Consider the following 13,641-nt stretch of genomic DNA (forward strand, 5'->3'; position numbering starts at 1 on the left):
TAATATTTGAACTTAAATCACAATGGCATTGAAAATAACTTCAACTAGGAATCCTATTGTGAATGCATGATTATGTCATGATTTACCTTAAATCAAGTTTCTCATATCGGTCAAGTCATGCCTCGAAAGTATGGGATTCAATGTGTTGCGCCAAGACGCCCAGTAAACAATCCTTCACACACTAATTCTCAACCTATGCTAAAGTCTAGGAAATGCCAATACAATTTTTGTACTAACACCCAGGTTGGAACTCTCGCGCTGGAGCTGCCATTTGTTGCTTGGGGTCCCTCTTGCCAGGGCTCCACCTCAGCAATGGAAGTGCTCTTAGGGTCCATTTGTTTGCAGGTAGTGAAGTTAAAAAGACTAGACATTTAGGCCGGGTGTCATGGTTTTTCAAAACACGTACTTACGTCTCCTTGCCAACATAGAAAATTCTACACTTGTTGAATTTTTTACCGTTGTTTGTCAAAAAGGTATGTTTCTATGAAAGAAGTCTGCCAACTCAATCAAGACAAGCAAACCATAAACCAAGCACAAAGAAAGGAACAGAAAAGGCTTCCTACACTCATTTTTGTAACCACAGAAGGAAAAGAGGCCAAGGATGAAGAATCATACCTCACATGCCAGCACCATCTCCTATATAAATAGAGAGATTATTTTCTTAGCCAACAATTGAGATATGCAGAAAAAAAGTATACATTTTCAGTATGACACTTAGTCCAGAGAAACATGGGTACATGTTCCACCACACAAGTGGCAGAACAGAACCTATATGAAAATACCTGCAGGATGACTAAAAATGCCTAGAGGGTGGTGAATAGGCCAATTTAAGATTATAATCAATAAACAAAAAATAAACTTCGGTAGCAGGATTGGTATGGCTTATCAATCTTGAAACGTGTTGGGCATAAAATAAAAGAACACACAGAGAATTATTTTACGTGGTAAAACCCCACCACTGGGGAAAATCCACAGGACTCCTTAAGGCCAGTTTGGCATTGCTGTGCTGTGAAAATAATCGCTGTTAGATTTGCTGTGAGAGAAATCAACTATAAGAGAAAGCAGTTTGGCGTTTGGTAAAATTTTTGTTAAAAGTGTTGTTGATATTGATTTCAACAAAATCAAAAAAGAATTGCTGCATAATCATTAAACCCAACGCCTCTTCGAAACTGATTTCTGCATAATCAGAAAATGACAGCACCTCATTAGCTGCTTTCCCTTATAGCTTTCTCTCACAGTAATTTTTAACAATAAGTGATTTTCTCACAGTTTACCAAACGGGTTGGGCTTCCCAAATTTTTTTAAAAATCACTTATCACCCCAAATAAGCAATGCCAAACGGGCACTTAGTCCAACACAAATCCACTATAGAACGATGATTACAAGAAGTACTCACACACTTATCCTAGACATATTCTAGATAATATTTACCGACTTCTTCGTAACTCAACTTCTGTCATGGGATGATCTTTGACACTCCTTATGTTGAACGCAATACTGGTCACGATTGCTTCAAACTTGCCGGAGGAAAACCGCCATCACAGTCTTGGTGCCTTCAACCGTATGAGTCACCGACATGCATATGAATACAATATGAATGATGAAAGTGTTTGATAAATCCCCAAGTAAACATGGAACACTTGATGATTTATCTCAAATATATGCACAGCAGCTTTCCCATGAAAAATTCAATGTGCTCAAAAAACAATATGTTGAAAGCTGTAACTTTGAGAAGAAAGAGCTTGCCTTTTATTCAAGGCTTGTTTTTCTACAAAGAGAGAAACCCAACAAACAATTAATTCTTTTCAACTATAACTCTACAAAACTGAACCAATGTAATCTCTTAGTAAAGACGTCAAAGCAGAACCACATATATTATTCAATTATGACTATTAGTTTTGATTCAATATGGATTCCTTGCCTTTTATTCAAGGCATGTTTTTCTCTACAAAGAGAGAAACCCAACAAACCATTAATTCTTTCCAACTATAACTCTACAAAACTGAACCAATGTAATCTCTTAGTAAGGACGTCAAAGCAGGACCACATATGTTATTCAATTATGACTATTAGTTTTCATTCAATATGGATTCCTTGCCTTTTATTCAAGGCATGTTTTTCTCTACACAGAGAGAAACCTAACAAACCATTAATTCTTTTCAACCATAACTCTACAAAACTGAACCAATGTAATCTCTTAGTAAGGACGTCAAAGTATGACCACATATGTTATTCAATTATAACTATTAGTTTTGATTCAATATGGATTCCTTGCCTTTTATTCAAGGCACGTTTTTCTCTACAAAGAGAGAAACCCAACAAACCATTAATTCTTTTCAACTATAACTCTACAAAACTGAACCAATGTAATCTCTTAGTAAGGACGTCAAAGCAGGACCACATATGTTATTCAATTATGACTATTAGTTTTCATTCAATATGGATTCATTGCCTTTTATTCAAGGCATGTTTTTCTCTACACGGAAAGAAACCCAACAAACCATTAATTCTTTTCAACTATAACTCTACAAAACTGAACCAATGTAATCTCTTAGTAAGGACGTCAAAGCAGGACCACATATGTTATTCAATTATGACTATTAGTTTTCATTCAATATGGATTCATTGCCTTTTATTCAAGGCATGTTTTTCTCTACACGGAAAGAAACCCAACAAACCATTAATTCTTTTCAACTATAACTCTACAAAACTGAACCAATGTAATCTCTTAGTAAGGACGTCAAAGCAGGACCACATATGTTATTCAATTATAACTATTAGTTTTGATTCAATATGGATTCCTTGCCTTTTATTCAAGGCATGTTTTCTCTACAAAGAGAGAAACCCAACAAACCATTAATTCTTTTCAACTATAACTCTACAAAACTGAACCAATGTAATATCTTAGTAAGGACGTCAAAGCAGGACCACATATGTCATTCAATTATGACTATTAGTTTTCATTCAATATGGATTCCTTGCCTTTTATTCAAGGCATGTTTTTCTCTCCAAAGAGAGAAACCCAACAAACCATTAATTCTTTTCAACTATAACTCTACAAAACTGAACCAATGTAATCTTTTAGTAAGGACGTCAAAGCATGACTACATATGTTATTCAATTATAACTATTAGTTTTGATTCAATATGGATTCCTTGCCTTTTATTCAAGGCATGTTTTTCGCTCCAAAGAGAGAAACCCAACAAACCATTAAATCTTTTCAACTATAACTCTACAAAACTGAACCAATGTAATCTCTTAGTAAGGGCGTCAAAGCAGGACCACATATGTTATTCAATTATGACTATTAGTTTTGATTCAATATGGATTCCAACAATACTACGTTTTTTTATTTAAGCGATGATATTTTGCGCGCCAAACAAAAAATCGTCGCATAAGAAATATTTGCGCGACGCATAAACGTATTCGTAGCGCAAACTACCGCGGATAATAATTTTATATTTCTAAACTTGCACAACGGCATTTTTCGTCGCTCAAGAACACTTAGCCCGACAATAGGTGTTGTTGTCGCTTAAAGTTAGGAAGAAAAAGGCGGGGCTATTTTATTTCGCAGCAAAAACTTGCGCGATGAAAAAGGCAAGGCTATTTCATTTTTCATCACGCAAGAACACTTAGCACGACAACAGGTGTTATCATTGCGTAAAGTAAAGAAGAAAAACGCGGGGCTATTTTGTTGGCAGCAAACCTTGCGCGACGACAGCCATTATCGCGCAAGAGGTCTTTGCGCGACAACCCATGTTATCATCACGTAAGAAAAACACGGGTTTATTGTATTTGGTGCCAAATACTTGCGTGACGAATTATTTTTGTAGTTGCGTTAAGTTGGATGTCGACACGTTCGTGCACGTCGAAATTGTCTTTTGCGCGACGATAACCTTTTGCGACGAAAAATCTTTATGTCGTCGCGCAAAGTTGGATGGCAGCACCTTCATGTGCGCTGAAAAATTGTCTTTTGCGCGACGATAGTAAGCATTAACACGATGAAATGTTTAGCAACGAAGGCGGGTTCGTCACGCAAAAGCATTTGTCCAGCACTTCATTGGGATTCTGCCATTGCAGAGGCAAACTGCAAAAAAATTGCAACTTGCCTCTGCCTCTCTTTCCCTCTCTCTCGAACGGTATTTGCTCAACTAAACTGATAAATTTCTTTTCCTTCATGAATTGAACTACCTCTGCCTCTGCTATGTTCGTTGGGTAAGTATTTTTTGTTGTTAGTGTAAAAGTATTAATGTAAATTCATACTAACGCCATTAATTTTGTTGTCTAGGGATATTATATGTGATTAACGATTGGTGGAGAACGTTTGGGAAGGTATTTTCTTCGTTTTATATTTTAAAAATATATAATTAATTACATTATGTTAAACTTAGTTTGTTATGTTTATATTATTTTGTGAAATTATATTTATATTATGTTGTTAAATTATGTACGTTGTAGAACAATGTGTTGTGATGTACGAAGTTAATTGAAATTAACTTCGTACTTTTTTTTTTTTTAATAGTAAAACTTAGTTTCCCGTTCGAGGTTAGTTGAATTTCGCGCATGGATGTGAAAGCATGACTGCGGTCCAATTAATTCTCAAATTGTCCCATTATTTGGACAGTTTGGGAATGCATAGTCATGTCACATAATTTACGGCTACAGGATTAGGTTTTGGTTGTAGAGATTTCGGTGTCATCTCTGTACGTTTTTCGGGTGGTACATAGGTATTTTATACCTACGGTACACCTCAAGAACTGTATCGAGATTCTACCGAAATTCATCCATGTCAAAATCTAATCTTATGTAGTCGTAAATTACGTGACATAACTATGCATACCCGAATGGGATAGGGCCCTTACCGGAGGCATAAGGTGACATTATGATTTTGTAAGAATACAACATAATTGCTGTATTGTGATTGTGGTTCTAAGAATTATGAGCAGGAGGTGGATACATAACCCGAATAGGTGCGCAGAAGAATACTTGGATGGAATCAAGGATTTTATGGACTTTGCACGTACACACAACCCGGGTGCAACTAGAATCCAGTGTCTTTGTAGGAGGTGTAATAACACGTTGTGAGAGACAATTGAAAATGTTCGATTTCATTTAGTAAGGAATGGAATGATTAAGACATATAGCACTTGGAACCATCACGGGGAACAATTAGACAATGCTTTGTCTTCAAGGGCCACAAGAGTGGACAATGTTGAACATATTGTGGATTCTAATGAACAAGTCATGAATATTATAAATGATGCTTTTCCATTTGCATCGACCAACATCAATCAGGAAGAGGAAGATGACGTGCCTACATCAATGGACAGTGCAGAGTTCGAACAATATGAGAAACTATTAAAAAATGTCAACCAAGAGTTATACCCGGGGTGCGAGAGCTTTTCCGTTCTCACAGCCATTGTGGAGCTTATGCACGGAAAAATAAAGTATCGTACGTCGAACCTGTGTTTCAATTGGGTTATGAAAAAATTCACGCTTGCAAAAATAATTATTTGCCGAAAGACCATAGACACACGCAAAAGGTGTTGAATGGTCTTGGATTGGGTTATGAAAAAATTCACTCTTGCAAAAACAATTGTATTTTATTCTACAAAGAGTATGAAACATTGGATACATGCCCTATATGCAACGAGTCGAGGTTCAAGATGACATCTCATAATAGAATGACTAAGATCCCACAAAAAGTCATGCGTTATCTACCCCTGAAACCTAGGTTGCAATGATTGTATATGTCGACGCATACTGCCACAGACATGAGATGGCCTAAGGAAAAACAGGTAGATGACGATGTGATGCGGCATCCTGCAGATGGGGAGGCATGGAAAGAGTTAGATCGAACGTTCCCCGAGTTTGCTGCTGATCCCCGAAATGTTAGATTGGGACTTGCCACTGACGGATTCAATCCGTACATGGTTCTAAACCAACACCACAGCACTTGGCCGATTTTCATATTCTCATATAATTTGCCACCTTGGAAATGCATGAAAAGAGAATAAATGATGATGACTGTTTTGATAACTGAGGATCCTGGCAGGCCAATCGATGTTTACTTAAGGCCGTTGGTTGATGAGCTCAAGGATTTATGGACAAATGGTGTGTGCACATACGATAAATCCACTGGGAAGATGTTCACTTTGCAGGCAGCAATTATGTGGATTGTGAATGATTTTCCCGCATATGCAATGGTTTCTAGGTGGAGCACAAAGGGTTATATGGCATCCCTTGTATGCAAGGAAGATGTGACTTCTGGTTGGCAAGCTGGAAAAGTTTATTACCTTGGTCATGGGACCACGAGTGGCGGGAAAAGGATAAAGAGTTCCACGGGAACACAGAGTATCGCCTCAGACCTAGAGAATGGTCAGGTTATTAGATCTTGGAACAGCTTAACCATTTGGATTTTGCTCCATTTGGAAAAACAGTTATTCGGGCTAGACCTTCTACACATATGAACTGGACGCACAAGCCTATGTTTTTTGAGCTCCCATATTGGTCGAAACTAAAATTGAGGTACAATCTCGACGTTATGCATGTTGAGAAAAATGTCTTTGATACATTGACGGGCATGATTCTAGATATTGAGGGCAAGACAAAGGACACGATCAAAGCTCGTCTTGATTTGGAAAAAATGGGCATACGAAGGGGTTTATGGATGAACAAGGACAGTGATAAAGCTAGAAGGGATCTTGCATTTTTTTTTCCATGAAACCGAATGACAAAAAAGAGTTTCTAAAGTTTGTATCGTCTATAAAGTTTCCCGATGGGTATGCTTCTAATATCGCGCGTTGCGTGAATATTGACGGGGGTAAATTTGCTGGACTAAAGAGCCATGACTGCCATGTGTTTATGCAACGCCTACTTCCTATGGGTATTCGACACATGTTGCCGGAAGATGTAGTAAAGCCAATCATGTTGTTGTCTAGATTTTTTTCCCAACTGACGGCAAAAACGTTGCGAAAGACAGACATTAATCAGTTGCGCCATGACATTGTCCAAGTCCTATGCAAGTTTGAGATGATATTCCCTCCAACCTTTTTCACAAGTATGATCCACATGATGGTTCACTTGCCAAAAGAGGCATTGCTTGCTGGATGTATCCAATAGAAAAGTATATAATCCTCATCATTTGTTTATGCATCATTATCCCACGCTTGCTAATTTGTATCGTATCGTTTTATTTTGGCAGGCTTCTCGGAGAGTTGAAAAAAAGTGTACGCAACAGGGCGAAGCTGGAAGGATCAATTATAGATACTTGGGTTCAATATGAGTCGCTTTCTTTCTGTGGAATGTATTTAAAAGATGTGAAGAAGGCTTTCAATCGTCCTCAGCGCAATAATGATGGAGGAGTGAGAAATGAGAAACTCTCTGTTTTTTCCCAAAGCGCACAACCCTTTGGAGATCCTGTACGAGGAGAGTCGTTTTCCAGAAATGACATGGAGGTAGCGCATTGGTTCGTACTAAACAACTGTTATGAGATAATGGCATACTTAGACGAGCATGAAGAGATTATGAAGCGAGAACATCCATAACATTTGTATGCCAAGAAACACCGTGAATTGTTTCCACAATGGTTTTTGGAATATGCAAGTTATAACTGTTTTGTATTTGACATATATATTGTAGTATTTTATTTTCTCAAACTAACATGTGAATGTTTTTGTATAATATTAGGTGAATAAGTTGAAATCATCGAATTCCCCTACATACAATGAAAAGTTATATAACTTGGCATTTGGCCCGATTCACGCTGAATTGTTCTCGGGTTGTCATGTTAACGGTGTCAAGTTTTTGGGGACTGCACGAAATTACAAGTTGTGTACGCAAAATAGCGGTGTCCGTGTCCCATGTGGAGGCAAAAGTACGGACATTGATTTCTATGGCAAACTCATAATTGTCGTGCAATTGCTTTACAAAGACTAATACCAAGTGATCATGTTTAAGTGTCGATAGTTTGATACAAACCCAAATAGCCAGGGAAGTGTTAAAATCGACCATGACTTACTATCTGTGAACATTAACAGAACTTGGTATGATGACGACCCTTATATTTTGGCAAACATGGCAACACAGATTGTGTATCTAGATGACCCTAAAGCCGGGAGTGGTTGGAAAGTTGTTCAGAAGATGGATCAGAGGAACGTGTATGCTATACCAGAACTAGACCCAACTGACAACGACGTCGACAACGTCGCTGACCAACGTTTAGAATCTTCAATGGAAGATGATGCAGAAACACTTCGAAATACAAATGTTATACAAGAACCGTTTCAGATAGAATGAGTGTCTTCAATCGAAATACCGATTCAGTCAATTACAATTGACCTCGGTTATCTTCCGCGATACGATGTTGCAGTGGGCCCGAACAACTACGGTGATGTAGTTCTAGAGGAGGAGGAAGAGGATTGAGAGACCGAAAGTGATGATAGCGACGATAACGAAGGTTATTATAGTTCCGATGATGAATAATGCAATTATTTGCGACTTGCCATGTAAAACATAGTAAATTAATTTTTTTGTAATTTAATTATGTTAGTGTTAAGATTTTGTGGTATCCACTACTAGAACTTATACTGGAGCCCTCACATAATCTAATATAAAAATGCTAAAAAAAACAATTGCAATGACTTCTTGTCATAAATCAATTTTTTTATAACTAAAATTCATCATCAATTAGCATGTAATAACAATCACAAATCAATTGGTTACAATTATTTCTATTATTTCACAAGAACTCATCGAATTTTCGTGGCTGATAATTAGATTCTTCGTCGCTGTAGTAAATAGGCGAGAAAATAAAATTTGTTTCTTCGTCTTTACAAAAAATAAATAAAAACAAAAATAGGAGTAATTAATTGTGACACGTTCACTAAAATATATTATATAAGATACTATATGGCGAGTGATGAAAAAACTAGTACATAATAATATCAGGAATATAATAGGAAAAAAAATATGATAGAGTAATAAAAAGTATAAGAAGATAAGTACAGGCTAGCAACCAAGGTGAAAAGGGAAAGAAAAAAAACCTTTTTCCAATGGTGATTAATAAATAGTCACTGAATTTTTTTTAGGCTTTGGGGTGTTTTGGAATTATTGTAAAGTGGTAAGAGTATTTTTGGAAGGTAGTAAGGGAAAAAAGGAATGGGAATCGGATCAACTACTCTCCCTACTTGATCCGAATTCTATTTTTGAGGGGATGTGATAACGGATTTTGAGGTAGACCCCATGTATTTTTTTCATTCCTGATTGTAAGTAAACACATGGGAAGTTAGGAATGCAAATCATTCCCTTTCTTTTCATACCCATTATTAATACATAAACATGCCCTCAACTACTTGAATTTAAAAAAACAAACTAGTAACAAATAATACGAAATTAAGATAAGTATTTTTAGTTTTAAGTGCATTAATAAAGGAGAGTACAAGTGTTAGCATGATTGGAAAGCGCAAATAATTAATATCAAATTTTGCACTCCCCTAAATAATGATAAAAGAATAAGCTTCTCTTAAATATCTAGTGGCAGTGTATATAAATTAAAAATAAAAAAAAAGATTGATAGTTTGGAGGTTTCTTTTCTTATTAAAGAAGGGGGAAAAAAAACCATAGTGGTGGAGGGTATAAAATAGAGATATTTAGTCAAATACCCAATCTTAGCACTAAAACTATAAATAAACCCTACACCATTTAATTTCTATGAACAAACCCAAAAAAAACCCAAAAAATGACAATTGATCATATTGAATTTAATTTTGATTATTAAATTACTTTGATGCCCTATTGAGTTTTTTGGGCTTTTTTATATGTTTTGAGGTTGGGTTTGTTTTTAGAAATCAATGGTAGTTTTGTAATTTAAAAGAAGTTAAAAACCTTTTTATTATGTTGTAAATGGACTTTGGGAGTGTTTATAAAGTCCATTTCATATAGGGTATTTTTATAATTTGGGCTTCTATATTAGGTATAATAGTGAATCTCCCTATAAAATATTCACCTTTCCATGTTGCCATGTATAACGGAAATTACAATCCTTTTCCATTACAGGAACTGGCCCATATTAGGAGTTACATATATGTCATTTCACGTTGTAACTTGACCCTCAATTTGTTCGTCCGACACATATAAATTGAAAAGCATGAGAAAATTGCTTTCTGGTTTTTTTAAAAAAAATTTGAGGGAAGACTTGAGGCAATTTAAGCAAAAACCTCTCTAAAGTACACATCTCTCTCTCTCTTCTTTCTCAATTATATAATATATTATATAATTTTAATTAAATTTTGTAGTAAATTAACTTTAAAAAAATATAGAACAATATAGTAAAGTTAAGTAGTAAATATAAAAAATGGGTTTGCGCGACGTAACTGGTGCTTCTGCATCGCGCAAGTTGCGTTTAGGTTTCATACGTGCTTCTTCGTCGAGCAAGTTTAGGTTTAGGGTGCGCGCTTTAGGATTTACGATTTACGGTTTACGGTTTACGGTTTACGGTTTACGGTTTACGGTTTACGGTTTACGATTTGCACGCTTTAGGGTTTAGGGGTTAGGGTTTAGGGTTTGCATGACGTAACACTGTTTCACCCATTTTGTTTGTGTTCCTGTGATTGTAGGGTAAAAATCCTCATTGGCCTGAAAACCATTTGTGGTCAGCAGGTCAACTTTCTTTTGCGCGAGCGTGCCACTGTTAGCAGTTAAGACCCTAACAGACTTGTAAATAATAGATAACTTGCGCCCCAAGTTACTGACTTTAATCAAGTGATTGTGAAGTTGGGTGAGGAATATCTTCCCAAGTAAAGTTCTTTTCTTACCTCATACTGGTGAGGACTTTAATAATTTATCACAGTAAAAACAATTGGGATTTCTGCCCAAAATAAAAGCTTGGAACAATAGGTCAAACTGATTGAAAACAGAGATGACCTATTGTTCAACATTAAAACAAAATAAAACTACCATTTCTGCTTGAAAGAGAAGGAAGCAGGAGCTTAGACTTTCACTTCCGCCTAGATTATGATCTTTTAGCGCCAGGCGTCGTCACCGCCCCCCTAGCATGACCGACACAACATCGACATCCGCTACTGGTGTGTCGGGATCACAACCAGGTAAAGATTTCCTTGAACTCCAGCTGTTGTGGACCAAGATTTTAGTAGGATTTGTTATTTAACGTTAATTTTATATTTCTTTGTAGCCAAGAAGAACACCCGGGGACCCTGTCGCCAGTTGAAGACGGCGAAGGTCACCCTGGTGAACAACAGCCGTATCAACATCGGATACGACGAGTGGCATCGGGCTACACCAATAGCGAACCAGCATAGCTCATTGGCCCACGACATTGATCACGTCGTTCGGACCCATTGCCCAATGAAATGGAAGTCTTGGAAGGTCATGCCTGACAAGATGAGGACGGAGGTGCGCGGACAGTTGTCGATATGTATCCTACCTTTTAATTGTTTTTCCTTCAAACTTTATATATTTCTATTACTTAATGTATGTAATTAATTTATTGTAGACGAACTACAATTTAGAGGACCTCGACAACGAGTCGTTGGCGTACGTCAACAGACTCTTTGCTGAGAGGTACAAACAGTGGAAGAGCGACCTGCACCACCATTTTCAGGCATTTGATGATCCGCAGGTCGCTCTTCAGGAGGGTTGCCCGAAGGAGCTTGAGGGGCGGGAGGATAGTTGGGTGTGGCTCTGCTGTCATTTTCAGGAGGCCGATAATGTGGTATTTTTTTATATTAAGTTGAAAATTATTACACGTTTCTTACTAATGTTTATTTAATTTTTTATATTTCATTTGAATTTCAACTAATACGTTTTATTTTTTGTATAACAGAAGAAGGCCAAAGAAAATGAGGGCAATAGGGACAAGAAGACTCTTCTCCATCATTTAGGTTCCAGGCCTTTCTCATATAGGATGGAGGCGCGGCAGTGGGTAATAATAAAGTCGTTTTTATTTAATTTTTAATATGTCATTAATATTAATTTGTTTTTTTCGTACTAACATTTTTCTTGTCTTGTTCAATTCAGGGGGGGTCCAAATTCTCAGAGATCGACGTCTTTGGCAACGTTTATGTTCGACCTGCGAATGAGTTGGCCGAGTCCCTTCGTGTAAGTATTCTTTAATTTTAATTATTATCTTACGCATTCAAGTTGCACGGTTATTATATGAATGTTTTAATTAATATTTTATGTTATGTTAAACAGACGACGATGATGGAGAAGAGCCAGTTGGTTCTTCAGGAGTCCACCTCCCAGCTTCCTCCCAATACACCGCTCGAGTCCATGGATCCTCCACAGGATGTAGGGTTTCAGATCCTAACGGAAACCTTGGATCAAACTCTCAGGAGGCGGTCGGGGACATATTGTCGAGGGATGGGGAATGCCTGGCGGCGGGAACCTAGAGCCCCTTCATTGTCGCAGTCAAACAGTCGGGTGACTGCTTTGACAGCAGAGGTGGCCGAGCTTAAGACCCAACTCGCCTCGTATAGTACCCAGATGTCACAGCTTCTAGAGTCCCTCGCTCGGTCCGGCATTCCAATCCCGCATTTTGGTCCCTCTTCGACCTCCGAGCCCCTCCAACCCGAGCATAGACACCACACCTCTGCCCCTGTTGACAATGGCCAGACCTCCGAGCTGCATTTGCAAGACCGCGTAGATTTTGGAACATTATTTGATTAATTTTTTACTTTCTTAATTACATTTTAAACATTTCTCTTGTACTATATACATTTATATTATTTATATTATAAAAATAAATTCTCTTCATTACATTTTTTTATTGCAATTTCATTTTATTACCCCAAAAAAAAAAACCAAATTTAATTTTTTTACAAAATAAAAAAATAAAACATATTTTATTTTTGCACGATGAAACGCTTCGTCTCATGATAAAGAAAAAGCGACTAAGATAATTTCGTCGTGCAGAGGTTTGCGAGACGAATCTGTGCGACAAAGCTGAACCGTCGCACTCTTCATTTGCGACGAATATACTGTCATCGCGCAAAGTTTTGAGAGCCGAACTTTGGTGCAACGAAGGGCAACCGTCGCTCTGGTTTGCACGACCAATTTAATAATTTTGTCGCGCAAAGTCTTTCTTCATGACCTTTGCGCGACGGATTCTGAGCGACAAAGTTTTTGTCGCGCTGAGGTTTGTGCGACTGAAATGTACTTTGCGCAACCAAATATTCTTCGTCATGCAAATAGTAAAATGTAGTAGATGATTAGACCAATCAAGTAAGAGATGATTTCAACGTGCAAGTTATAATCGGAAAAGATAATATTTTAACTTAATTTAAAATAGAGTCCAACTAGGAATCCTATAATGAATGCATGATTATGTCATGATTTATCTGAAATTAAGTTTCTCATATCGGTCAAGTCATTCCTCGGATGTATGGAATTGGATGAGTTGTGCCAAAATGTCCAATAATAATTCTTCACACACTAATTTTCCACCTATGCTAGAGTCTAGGAAATGACAATACAATTTTCATACTAACACTATAAAACACGAGCACTCAAAAGCACAAATCAAATTCAAATGAAAGCCATGCATCTCAATTTATATTCTCATTTTCCTCACCAATGTCGACAACAATGTCAGCGCCATAATCAAATACCTCCTTAAAGCAT

The sequence above is a fragment of the Prunus avium genome, chromosome 2, assembly GCF_965620075.1.
Source record: "Prunus avium chromosome 2, drPruAviu1.hap1.1, whole genome shotgun sequence".
Taxonomy (NCBI): Eukaryota; Viridiplantae; Streptophyta; class Magnoliopsida; order Rosales; family Rosaceae; genus Prunus; species Prunus avium.